Source organism: Elaeis guineensis, chromosome 2 (genome assembly GCF_000442705.2).
Source record: "Elaeis guineensis isolate ETL-2024a chromosome 2, EG11, whole genome shotgun sequence".
NCBI classification, from domain to species: Eukaryota; Viridiplantae; Streptophyta; class Magnoliopsida; order Arecales; family Arecaceae; genus Elaeis; species Elaeis guineensis.
Genome location: NC_025994.2, coordinates 71,042,172 through 71,055,395, shown reverse-complemented (window position 1 = coordinate 71,055,395; position 13,224 = coordinate 71,042,172). Strand labels below are relative to the sequence as shown.

General features: G+C 40.2%; 1 pseudogene; it reads right to left on the bottom strand.

The window, feature by feature from the left end:
• Window positions 1–411: 411 nt before the first annotated feature.
• LOC140850798 (BTB/POZ and TAZ domain-containing protein 4-like) lies at window positions 412–3,953 on the bottom strand (annotated as a pseudogene).
• Between the last annotated feature and the right edge of the window lie 9,271 nt (window positions 3,954–13,224).

The window sequence follows — 13,224 nt, the reverse complement described above, 5'->3', positions numbered from 1 at the left end:
CTTCTGTAATAAGTAATCTGGATACGCAATCTGTTGCAGATTTGCTAAACATATTTTAGTGATCTTTTCTGTTAAAGTACCACTTCTAACCAATGGAAAAAGGAAAATTCAGGAAACCACCAACCCAACAGCATTACCAAGTATTACTAATGGAGCAAAAGAGTCAAACAACTGAGTTCACAATAAAATATTAAAAAAAAAGAGAGAGAGGAGACAGAGAGAGTGTGTGAAAATAATAAATAAAGAGAGGGTACTTGTCCTCAAGAGAATTGCATCAAAATGTTCGAGTCTCTCAATTTTCGCAGGTGCCACATTCTCAATTAAGTATTTGCATGAAAAGAAAACATGAGATCTCAAGTATTTGCAGATGAATAGTTTAAAAGAATAGAACACTTGAAGAACATCTAATCTTCAAATGGAAGTATAACCCACCAATTCAGCATGTCTGATGGATTTCACAAATTCCTTTGCTAACTCTGGATTACTCTTCGTCATTATCTTCCATCCCTCGGATGCAGAGATGGCATCAAACCTCTTTGCGATGAAGTGGCAGCAAATAAGGTAAAGATGGGGAGCATCGCAGAGCCGTGCCAGCTACAATACATCAATCACGTTCTCCGTGGTCAGAAACCCCTTCTCCATCTTCTGCGAGCATTCCTACTTCAGTGACGTGATCACAAAGCAGTGTGACAGCACCAGCAAAGAAATGACAAATTGATCCATCTCTTCCAGCCTGCAACTAAAGCATCAGAAATCAAATATAAAACCAACATATATACATATATATTCCTATGATGTAGGAGGGAGAGTATCATTAGTTCCACATTGATTGTGAGTCAAGAGTCCCATATAAGAGGGGACCATTCATCCCATATGAGGTACCTTTTGAAAGCCAAAATCATGAGGCTCGTGAGCCAGAGCGGACAATATCTCATGCCGAGCAATGAGCCCTTGACCGCGATAGATATATATGTATAAAGATATAGATATGGATATAGACATATCTAATATATATATATATATGTAAAAACAGAGGCATAGGCTTCTCGGAGGAGAAGTCTCTATTCGCCACGTATGTATTTTTTCTTAAACCATTAATTACCACATGTCCAAGGCAGTATTTTTATTTTTTTGGCTTCGGCACGACGGAGAGCCGCAGACGGGCCGATGAGAAGCTAGGCGCCACAAAATTGTAGCCCGTCGTCTAAGCTTCCCTCGGCCGCTTCCTCCCCAATTGAGACGATGCAAAAATCCATCTGCGCCTAAGCCTCCCTCGGCCGCTTCCTCTCCGATTGAGATGATGCAAAAACCCATATGCCCCATCGCCTCGGCGGCATCCATGGGGAGCATGACAAAAACTAGCATGCCCTTCTCTGAGCGCAGTGACACAGGAGGACACAGGAGGGTGTGGTGGAGCTCATTGCCACCGTCGGAGGAAGAGGGGTTATCGAGGGATCTGTTGGCGCCAGAGAAGGGTTTGGAGGAGCACTACAAGCTGAAGCGAGAGGCGGCGGGGCCCTGAGATCAAGAAGGGAAGGGACGGGTGCGGCCAAAGACAGCGGCAGTGACACTCGAGCGAGCATCGAAAAAAAAAAGAGAGAGAGAGGAAGAGGAAGGAAGCAAAAAAAAAGAAAGCAGAAGGTAGCGGGGCCCTGATAGCAGGGTGGAGGGGCGGGGTGGGGCGAGCGCCACCAAGGGCGGCATGCTTGAGCGAGCATCAAAAAAAAAAATAAAAGAAAGAGATGAAGAAGATGGAAGAAAGAAGAAAGAGAAAAAAAATTTAAAGTTTAGATTTTTATTTTTAAAAAAATTAAAATTTAAATCTCTAAAATTTCAATATCGAAAAAAAAGAAAGATTTATTCTTGATTTTTAATATTTAAATCTCTCACGAGACATCAGTTAGAGGCACACTCACATATATTTTCACTCCGCTCCAAGCTCGAAGATGCTGCTGCTATTGGTGCAGTGATGACTGCTAGACAATATTGTTCATTTTACTATTGAAAGATTTGGGGAGTGTGCAAAGAGATAATCAAAAAACATCGACAACATTGTCGGCTTTACTATTGGGAGAGTTGGGTGTGTATGAGGAGATGATCAAAAGAAGAAGGGAAGAGATTGAAAGGTTTGAAAATGGTTAAAAATAAAAATAGTAAAAAATGATAAGTTTATTAAGGAGTTTTGCAGAATCAAGATCGTCGATCTTCACAAGATTTACTTGATAACTTATAATCCTAGCCATACATGAAATATATTTTTTATTATTTTAATTATTTTTAAATATATAAATAGATAAATAAAATAAAATATTTTTAAAAAATATATTATTGTAGAGTAGTTGAGAAAGAGGAGGACCTCTCTGGCGACTCTTCCATTGAGGGAGAGGAGGGGGGTCTACAGTAAGTGCAAGAAAGGTAACATCTTGAAGGAGAAGGAGGTCCGTTTGGTCAGCAATGTGAGATACTGCAACAATTATGTGCTGAAGGCTATGGGGTCTATGCTGGAAGAGAGGAGTGCATGAGCTGTATTGGTCGTCTGATCGACGAGTCCAAGAGGTCGAATTTTGATAAATGTTCAAAGATACTGTCCAAGTTATGCAGTCCGTTGGAGATCTGGGAGATCATGAAAGCGAAAAAGAAGTGCTTTGCAAACCAGCTCAGACCTGAGCAACTGATCATCAATAGGCAGCCATTGAGGCTGGAAGAGCTTGACAAGATTTTGGGGTATTGGATACCGATGCAAAAGTTGAGGCCCGGAGGTACTGGTATGACAAAGATTCTGAACTGTTGGGAAAGATGAAAACTCTTTCAATGTATTTAAACCCTTTTGCATGCTTATAATCAATTACTTTGATGACTGAAATTTAGTGAAGTATTAGAAATTGAATTGATAATACAATGAGAGAAACACATTTTGCATAGAATATATTTTTTATTATTTTAATTATTTTGAAAATATAAAGAATAGATATAAATAAATTAATAAAATAATATATTTTTAAATAAAAATTATCTTAAAAAATATTATTTTTAAAATAATAATAAATTATTATTTTTGAATAATAAAGTAGTATTTTTAAAAAATAAAAAAAATAATATTTTAAAAATAAAAGTAGGGGAGGAGAAGAGATGAAAATAATAATAAAAAATATTATTTTTAAAAAAAAAATATTATATAAAAAAGGTAATATGCAAGTGGAGGATCCATGGGCTTTTTATCTTCCTCAGTTATTATAATATTATTTAAACAATCCAACTTTATTTTTTTTTTTAGAACATTTGATATCATCCATGATGTCTTTTATATCATGTTGGATTTTTAATTTATAAAAATATTATTTTAAAAAAATAATTACATGCCGTGGGTCGCATGGGGTCCTAAGCTAGTATAGATAAACTTTGCAATTCCAAAGATCAAAGAGGAGGGGAATGAGTCATTGTACTTACCATGAAGTGTAGAGGTAGCGAATGAACACCCGGACCGCATCGTGGGGGACACCATGAATAGAGATTGATTTCCTGCAGCCCGTTGAATTATTTAACATGCTTTTAAGCACCGGAGAAGCCATTCCATGTGTATTACATGAAAAATAGTAACATTACTTTCTGACCTTTTAATAAATTTGGGTGGCTCTCTGGGCCACTCTCACCTTCTTTTCTGGATGATACCCTCTTAACCTTCAAAAAAACTATAACAAAAGGAAAGATGGAAGTATACTAACAAGAACACTAGCATGGGCAGGGATAATGCCGCAATTGGTTTGAACCCGAACATCAGCTTCGTAGCGTTCGGTGAAAAGCCGGTCTCAGAAATCCATTCTCGAACACTCAGCAGCACAGCAGTTACTCTCTCCTGATCGCTTTTGACGGCTATGGATAGCATCCAGTCCGACAAATGGTGGTGCTCTTGGGGGAGAACTTTTGCTGACATTGTTCCCCTCTTGTTCTGCCATGCTTCTATGCTTCTCTTGTACTGTGGCTGTCTCCAAAGAGAGAAGATTTGGGGGCAGAAACCAATGACAAAAATAATTCAGAAGAGGAAACTTGATCTACTTTGATATTAGAAGATATGACAACCCCTCGGTAAACTGTCAATGAATAAGATGAAGAAAAGATGGGCTCCGATGGTTTATGTGAGGGAGAGGAGGTGGAGTACCGGGCGTCCGTATAAATGTTTTGAGGATCCAAGTATGAACATTCGGGGGCCGCCAGAAGCATACAATGAACAGAAGGATTTATTACCAAAAAAAAAAAGAGAAATAGGAATGTAATAATTGGTAACCGTTATACCATGGTACGGTATTAAAAAGATTTAGGAAAAAAAATCTATCCTTTCTAAACCTTTCCCAAGTGGATTTGCCTCCCATGCACGACACCTACACGTTTTTCCCTTTCAACCTCTCCGTGGTTCTTACTTAAATATAAAGCAAACACGGGACAGCCCACTGGATTTGACAGCTGTTTCAGTTTTAGTTGCTCTTAAGTCATGTGGTCAGAGATAATCTATAAAAAAATAATTCTCATATCAAATTATCATATTTGATATGAAAAAAAAAAAATTAGATGATAAAAAAATTAATAACTCCATATTTATTTTTACAGAGAGAAGATAAAACAAATACCATGGAGAGTTAGTATTTGATAAATTTTCGAATGACGGTAATTTATACTTGACAAAAAATACTTTTAATAAAACTGCATATATAATATTGAATATATTCAGATGTCTTTCTAAATTCATTCAATAAAGAACTTTTGTAAAAAAATTAAGATAGAGATGTATTATGTAAAGGGCTATGTGATAATATCCAACCAAATGTAGTAATCTTTTGTTGATATTATTTTTCAGAATAATTTTTTTACCAACCAAATATAGTAAAAATTATTTTTTTCATAATTATTTTTTCAGATAAATGATTCTCAAAATTATCATATTACCCTGTAATTTGGCATCCCCAACCAAACAGATCATTAAAGTTTTATCTTGATTCAGGCTGCATTGATTTCGACAATATGTCTCTGGCTACATAAATGATTTCAAAGAAAATTTTTAGTAACTAAATATTATAGTTTCTATATCCTATGCTTTATGTAAGATATTGTAATAAATCTATTCACCCTACTATATATTAAGGATGACAATGGATCAGGTCTTGATTGAGTAGACCATTGCCCATATCTATTCCATACTTGCCTTGAGATAAGGTAGGGCATGTAGGGTCTTGGAATATGGCACACGATGGATAAAATTAAACCCAATAGGTTAGATAGATTGGATCAGATAAAATTATAATTTTTTATATACAAATTATTTTTTTAAAAGAAAATTTTATGAGAAGTTGTGTATATTCAACTTGGATTCTATATGGGTTTTACCATTATTCGGATCTACCCTAATTTGCTGCAAGTTAGATCGAATATTTGACGGGATGACTCTAAGTGGGTTAGGTTTGAGGGACTCAGTAAATGAATTAGAAAGCACAGACTCGATCAAAATTGAGGTTTTTAATAAGGTACATGGCTTCATATCCGAACCAGAGTACATAAAGGATGAGGTCAGTCAGGAGGCAATGCCTGACTATCGGGGTCGATGAAAATAGGGTGGAGTCAACAAGTCAAGCTCAGTTGAGATTTAGATGACTCACTAGAAGTCAATGGTGACCGAATTGTAGAGGTATTTGGCAAAGGCCGAGGTGGGGCCAGCATAGTGCCCAGATACCAGGGTGGTTCAAGGCCTCCTTACTTGGTCAACTTGAGTCAATAGCTATGGGAGATAACTTTTTTGGATCCCTTAGAAAAAGTGAGGGAGAAGTGAGAGAAATAAGAGAGAGACGCTTCTTCTTTCTCTCTCTTCTTTTTAGATTTTCTTCTTTGGCAAAACAAGGGAAGAAGGAGGTCATTGCGACCATCTTGGAAAAGGCAGAGGGAAGGCTAGAGGTGGTGGTTCGGAGAGGTGGTAGTAGGTGGTGGCTACGGCTTTGGTGAGCGACCGGCAACCGTCAATGGCTAATGGCTGATGAGAAAAACAAACAAAAGGGCCAAAAATAGGAGCTTTTTTTGGCTCGATTAGTTACGAGTCTTAGCCTGCTCGCTGGTGGTTGTGGCTCCATCTCCACCAAGAAAAAAAGTTATGGAAGAAGCCAAGGGCCTCAGTGTCAAATGCCAGCGGTGGATATAGTTGGAAAAAAGAAGAGAAAACAACCACAAAAAAGGACTCAAAGATTGAGGGTTTTTCTTGGTTGTTTTTTTGATGAAATTGAGGTTGGTGATAGGTGGTTTAAAACCATAAGAGAAAGATGAAGAAAAAAGTGAGGAATATAGGGGTTCACCTTAGGCTCCGGTGGCATCTCCAGCCTCATTTTCTAGCAACCATAGTGGAAGGGGAAATTGGCAAGAGAAATAGTAAAGGAAAGAAAGAGACAGCTATAATCAGTGATTGAAGATTGTTGATGCTTCGAGGGGTGGAGGTTTAGGAAGGAAATGTCTTTAAATAAGGTTGGGGGCTAGCCTACAATGGTCTCGATGAGTTCAATTACCACCAAGAGTCATTGAGGAGAGACCTCATCGAATCCTTCCAAGCCCCTTTTTGGGGTCAAGTGGGGATTTGGGCTGACTCAGTGATGGGTTGGTCCAGCCATCACGTGGTCAGCAATCCAACAGTGAGTTTGCAGAAATGAAGGTGACAACTTCAATCACTTGTGTTCCTTTCCACCAACCCAGTACATAATATAGCGGTCCCACTCTGGCCAGGCTCAAGCCACTAACGCAAGGTCTAATCCTAGTCTAGCCCAACATGGTCAGCCAAGCTGCTTATTTTACAATATCCCATAGTTGTTATACAAATAAAAAAAACTTACCTTTTTTTTTTACTGTATAAAAATGTTTTCTGCAGATGCCATGGGTGGCTTCTGTTGTATGTAGCAGATTTGAGCTGGGCCATTAGGCATATGTAACTGTTAGCAAACTTTCAGACAGCCCAATGAAACTTTGGCCAAACCTGTTAGACTATGGGATCCAGGACCAAGGCCAGCTGCATTAATATTACGACGAGTGGATTACTCCTGCATTTTGGTTTGAGGCTTAGTTTCCTTTGGGGAGAATCCTTGGCCCAAGCTAGGGAACTCGGTATTTGTGACAGGAATCTTGTAACCCCATATAATTCCTTAGCTAATATTACAACATAAATAACAACGAGTATCAATTGTTACATGAGAAAGAACGTATGCCAGTATCAACCTAACAGAGATATATCAGATTATGTCATTGTCATTTGTCACTTTGTCCTGATAGTATCCGTAAAAAATTGTCAATTGTTGCATAAGATTTTTTGAGGAAACATATAAATTTGAACTAAATAATATTATTTATCATGAAGTAAATGCAGTTATGAAATGTAGTTTACGCTGGAGTAAAAAGGTTGGAAGCAAGATTAATCTAACTTGACAACCAAATAGAACCTTAAAAATGGTCTACTGAACTTTCTCAAGAATTGGCAAAGAGACACAATAGACTTTGGTGAAACATTGGCAACTGGCTGTAATTCAATGACTAATAAAGGAAGCTAGCAGGTGTAGATGGCCATGTCTTCTTAGATTGAAAGACCATTTTTACTAGTTGGTTGAGACCCATCTATCTCCAAATTATATTTGCTTCTTTACGGTTGAAGTTTAAGTTGGGGGCATCGTCTAGGCCTCCTTTTCGAGGGACGTTAGGTCCATGAACTCAAAAACAAGTCAAGCATGTGTTATCCACTTGCACCCTTGAATGGAGAACTTCGCGAGGGCCACTCATACGCACAATATATATATATAGAGCACACAAAAGAGATACGAGAACGCCGTCTCCAATTTTGAAACAGAACATTTCCCTCAAACATGCTTAGGTGAGAGGTCTCAATTGATATAAGTCTAATTGGTCAAGTTAACCCACATTAACCAATAAATATTGTCGATGATCTGATAAACTCAATGATTGCAATCATGTAATCAATTTTAATAGGATAATGATAGTGTTATGGGAGAGACCCGCAGATCAGTACCAATCCTCTGTTAAGGCATACCCAAGATGATGTGGTGAGGTCACACTAGGTGTGGATCCATGAGCATCAATTCGGCCAGCCATACAGATGAAGCATGTGCCTAACATCCACAACTAACAATCTCGATTTAGAGAAAGTGGGAGAAATTCCTCCTTCATTAAATGGCCAAAGTATGGTCAACGGCCTACAGAATTAGACCTAACAAACTCACAAAATCTGGCTAGCGGTCTACAGACTCAATCTTTATACAAAAATGGTACAAAAGGGACCCTCAAGGAAGCAAGCTCAAGCAACTCGAAAGAAGGGCAAGTTAGAAAGATAGGAGGAAGGAGAACTCTTTTCGCTCTCCCAGCTCTCCTCTCTTTTCTCCCAAAGCTGTGGCTAATTTAAGCATCGGAGGGTCCCCCATTAGAATACCCCCAGTAAGTATGGACCTTCTTTGCAGGTACCCTTTGGCATCATGGATCTTGGATGGCGTCCAGCTCAAGCCATATCAATATCTTTTTGGAGCCTTGTGGCAACAGATTGGTGCTCGAGGAAGGATCTGTCCCCTTAGAGAGAAAAGAAAGAATGGTGCAAACAAGAATGCAAAACTCCGCCACCTTTTGTTGGCAATCCATCCGTTGCAGCCAGAGCAAGGCTGTCCATGGCTCCATTGCAGTGCAACCTCCGATCGTAATAGATCCAGCACCGTTTGACGTCCTCACTTATCAAATACAGGTGTTGACTGATGCTATGCAATAACTACAATAAGTGATAGAGCGGCAATAATAGCATGTGGCGCCAAACCCCTAGGCTATTTCCTCCCATCTCACTTGGCAATCTCACTTACAGAGTCGGAGATCTGCTCCTTGGCGACATTCCCATCGCTTCCCCACTATTACAGCTCATTCCTCCTCCCATCAGAGTTTAGGAGAGGAGGCACGCTCGAGAAGCTCTCCCTCCACTAATAATTTGCTCTCAGCTTACTTTCTGGGCCTAAAAGATCTCCATGAAAGAGAGAACTCAAGAGGAGAGTTCAAGATATCGAGCATCATCTTGGTGAAGTTTAGAATGGGCCATATCTGACCAGTGACAGTCTCAACTTCAACTCTCAACCACCATTCTTTCAGACCATCCTGGATAAACCGATCCTAAATTAGTTCAAGGTACCCCAGTTGGAGTCGTATGATAGTTCCACAGATCCTATTGATCACCTGCAGAGTTATAGAACCTTCATAATACTGCAAGACATCTCCGATGCCCTCCTTTGTTTCACCTTCCTAGCTATCCTCAAAAAGTCAGTTGAGCATGGTATTCAGGACTCCGACCAAAGTCTATTCATTCATTCAAGTAGCTTGGCAAGCTATTCGTTGCTCACTTTAGTAGCTACCAACCTCAATCGAGAAACTTTGATAGCCTCTTCTCTCTCTAGTAAGAAGAGGGCGAGTCACTGTGTGACTACATCGCATGCTTCAATGCCACCATGCATGAGATGCAAAGCCTCGAAGAATTAGTAGTGATGTCAGTGCTCAAGCAAGGCATTGAATAAAAGGATATAGGAAAACCAGTGAAGTGCCTCAGGCCATGAGTTTAAAACTTATTATGAGGAGAATGGTATCAAATGCCATTTCACAGTAAGGATGACTCCCTAATAGAATGGTGTGGTGAAAAGGATGAAATTGCACACTTACAGAGAAGGCCAGGAGTTTGAGGCTGCAAGCATTACTTTCAAAGTCTTTTTAGAATGATGCTATAATATTTTTTTATTTTCTTGTCAACAGGTTCCCTCATAACAAGCTCAAAGGAGGAATTCCAATGGAGATCTAGAGTAGAAAGAAGGTGGAGCTTGGCCATTTGAAAGTTTTTGGTTGTCCAGCCTATGCATATATGGAGGCAATTGGAAGAAGCAAGTTGGATCCAAAATCGCAAAACTTGATCTTCATCGGGTATCCACAAAGAGTCTAGGGCTATCTACTGTGGGATCCTCATTCTCAGAAGTTTACAATCAGTAGAAATATTATTTTTGATGAGAAGAGCATCTTGAAGAGGCAAAGGGATCTAGATGGCATTGAGAAGGTAAGATAGGACAGCAGCAGATAGCCTTTACAGTCAGGTGATGTACCTTCAATTTCTACCTCTAAATGTATTTCTTTTGAGATGGAGCTAGATAGAAACACTCTCACACATGTGAAGGACTATAAAAAGAAGCTATCTATCTAGGAGGAGGTGCAAATAGAGCCAAACACACTAGATTTGGGATACAGCACATTGGGAGTGGCACTGAACAAGCTTAAGCGCACTATTTGCAAGCCAGTGTGGTTTGGCATTGATGGGACTATTTCTTATGTTCTCATTTCTAGCAATGGAGATCTAGAGGGTTATGAAGAGACCATGGAGAGTTCAAACAGAGAGTCATGGATGTAAGCTATGATGGAGGGATGAAATCTCTGGGGAAGAATCAAACATGACGGCTAGTGGATCTACCGAAAGATGCTCAACCTTTTGACTCCAAATGGGTGTTTACAAGAAAGAAGGCATCCTCAGAGCAAGGTGGAGTGAGATGCACGGCAAGGCTTGTTGCTAAGGGATACTCATCGAGAGAAGGAGTGGACTACACAAAGATCTTCTCTCCTGTTGTGCGCCATACTTCAATTCGGGTGCTATTGTCACTTGTGGCTGAGCACAATATGGAATTAGAGCAGATGGATGTGAAGATAGCCTTCCTTCATGAAAATTTGGAGAAGAAGATCTATATAGAGTAGCCAAAGGGGTTCTGAGAACTAGAGTTAGAAGGGAAGGTCTGCTTACTATAGAAGTCACTGTACGGGTTGAAGCAGTCATCGAGGTAATGGTATAAACGCTTCGATAAGTATGTGAGGAGCATCGGCCTTACCAAGCGTGAGTATGATCCCTGCGTGTATGTTAAATTACTTGAGGATGAGTCTAAGTTATATCTACTTTTGTATGTGGACAATATGTTGATAGCATGTAGGAGTAAAACTATAGTGCAAGATTTGAAGGCAGCCTTGTCTCGGGAGTTCGAAATGAAGGATTTAGGTCCTACCAAGAAGATCCTAGGTATGAAAATCCTCAGGGACAGAACCAAGAGGGTGCTATATTTATCTCAAAAAGGTTACATTCGAAAGGTTTTGGAGAGGTCTGGCATGAAGGATGCAAAACCAGCAGCACTACCATTAGCCGGTCATATCAGCCTTTCGAAGTCTATGTCACCCTAGACCGAGATGGAGGTTGAGGAGATGGAGAGGATACCATATGCTTCAAATGTGAGAAGCCTCATGTATGCAATGGTATGTTGTAGGCCGGATCTTGTCCATGCAGTGAGCCAGATTAGCAGATTCATGGCAGACCATAGCAAGGAGCATTAGAGAGCACTGAAGGACATCTTTAGGTACTTAGTGGGCGCAATTGGAGTCAGCATTTGCTATAGGCAGCAAGGTGATGTTGAGGGATGCTCCAACATGTCCAGGGAAGCTTAGGATCAGATGATTGAATTTTTGGATGTGGATTTTAGAGGAGACATGGACACTAGATGTCTACCATAGGATTTATGTTCAGCTTAAATGAGGATCCAGTCTCATGGAGATCATACTTACAACCCATCATGGCATTATCTACAATCGAAGTGGAGTACATTGGCATTACAAAGTAGCAAAAGAAGTATTGTGGCTGAAAGGATTGGTTTCAAAGATGGAGCTTGTACAGAGAGTTGTCAGGGTGCACTATGACAGTCAGAGTGCACTACTGTTGATCTACAACTCTGTCTATCATGCAAGGACCAAGCACATCAATATCAGATACCACCAGATCAGAGAGCTAGTGAAAGAAGGCAAGGTAAAGCTGATCAAAGTTCACATGAAGAAGAATCCAGTAGATGCACTTATGAAGACTCTTCCAAGGGAAAGCTTTCACAAGTGTGTGATGCTGATGGGGCAGATGGATAGATCAAATTTTACAGCGACTTTGGGATACTAAGATAGAGATTGTAGGCTCACATATGGTACTCTCAAGCCTCTAATGGCCAAGAAGAAGGCCAAAATTTGAAGCCCATGAAGCATTCATAGAGGTTTTAGGATTGATTTGGGCCCCAAGGTGGAGGTAGGCTGCCTTCACGATTTTGAGGCTCAGAGTCATGGGCTTTAAGGGCCTAATCTATTATTGGGCTAAGTTTGGGTCTGAGGAGGGTGAGGGCATATAAGTCATGGGTGTACGTAGACTTGGATGAGTGCAATCACATGTGGATTACCCATTGGGATTTTTGGGTTGGATCATGTTCACCATATATATATATATATATATATATATAAGTTGTAATCAGTTTGATTGAATCAATCAATACGCAACCATTTTCTCCCTGATATTCTCTCCCTTCTTTCTCTCTACCTCATGCCCTAGCTCTCTCTCTTCCAAAACCCCAGCTGCCATCTCTCCAGAGGAAGAAACCCAAGTGCCCTAGGGTTTGCACAAGGGGGTGCCAATTCCAAGCTGCCCACACCCTTATTTGCCTTCTATATTTGGTTGGGCATCCTCCTTGCAATTTTCTAGTTAATTACCAGGTCTCCACGCCCCTGGGATTGCTCTAACAATGAGCGCCTTATCTTCTCCATCGATAAGAAGTTTTCGAGGGACTATGCTTACCTACTAGCTCGAGCTTGGAGGTACACTCAGGTGGAAGAAATCTGAGAGCTCTACAAGCAGGCAGAAGGAAAGAAGATCTCTCGCAAGAAGAGAGATCAAAAAAATTTGGAGTGGCCCGAACTGAAAGGAAATCCTCCCGATTGTGAAAGAGTTACCGATCGAGAAGTCCGCCCTAGTGGTTCGATAGCTACACCCCTCTATCTGCCTCTCGATCTCAGATTTTGATGGAGATCAAGGGTCAAAGATATCTATAGTGACCTGAGCCGATGAAGTCCCCTCTGGATAGAAGAAGCAAGAGAAAGTATTGTTGCTCCACCATGACCATGGCCATGACATTGAGAAATGTCATCAGCTCAAGGATGAAATCAAAGCCTTAATCCAAGAGACTACCTAGGCAAGTTTGTTTGGGAGCGGTGAAATCAAGCATCGGACAAGGAGAATAATGACAACCAACCGACGACCATCTCCACCCCAGCTGATGGCATAAGGGGTAGGAGACCAAATTAAGGAAGAAAAGGAGATGCCATTTGGGGGCATTGTCTTCCATA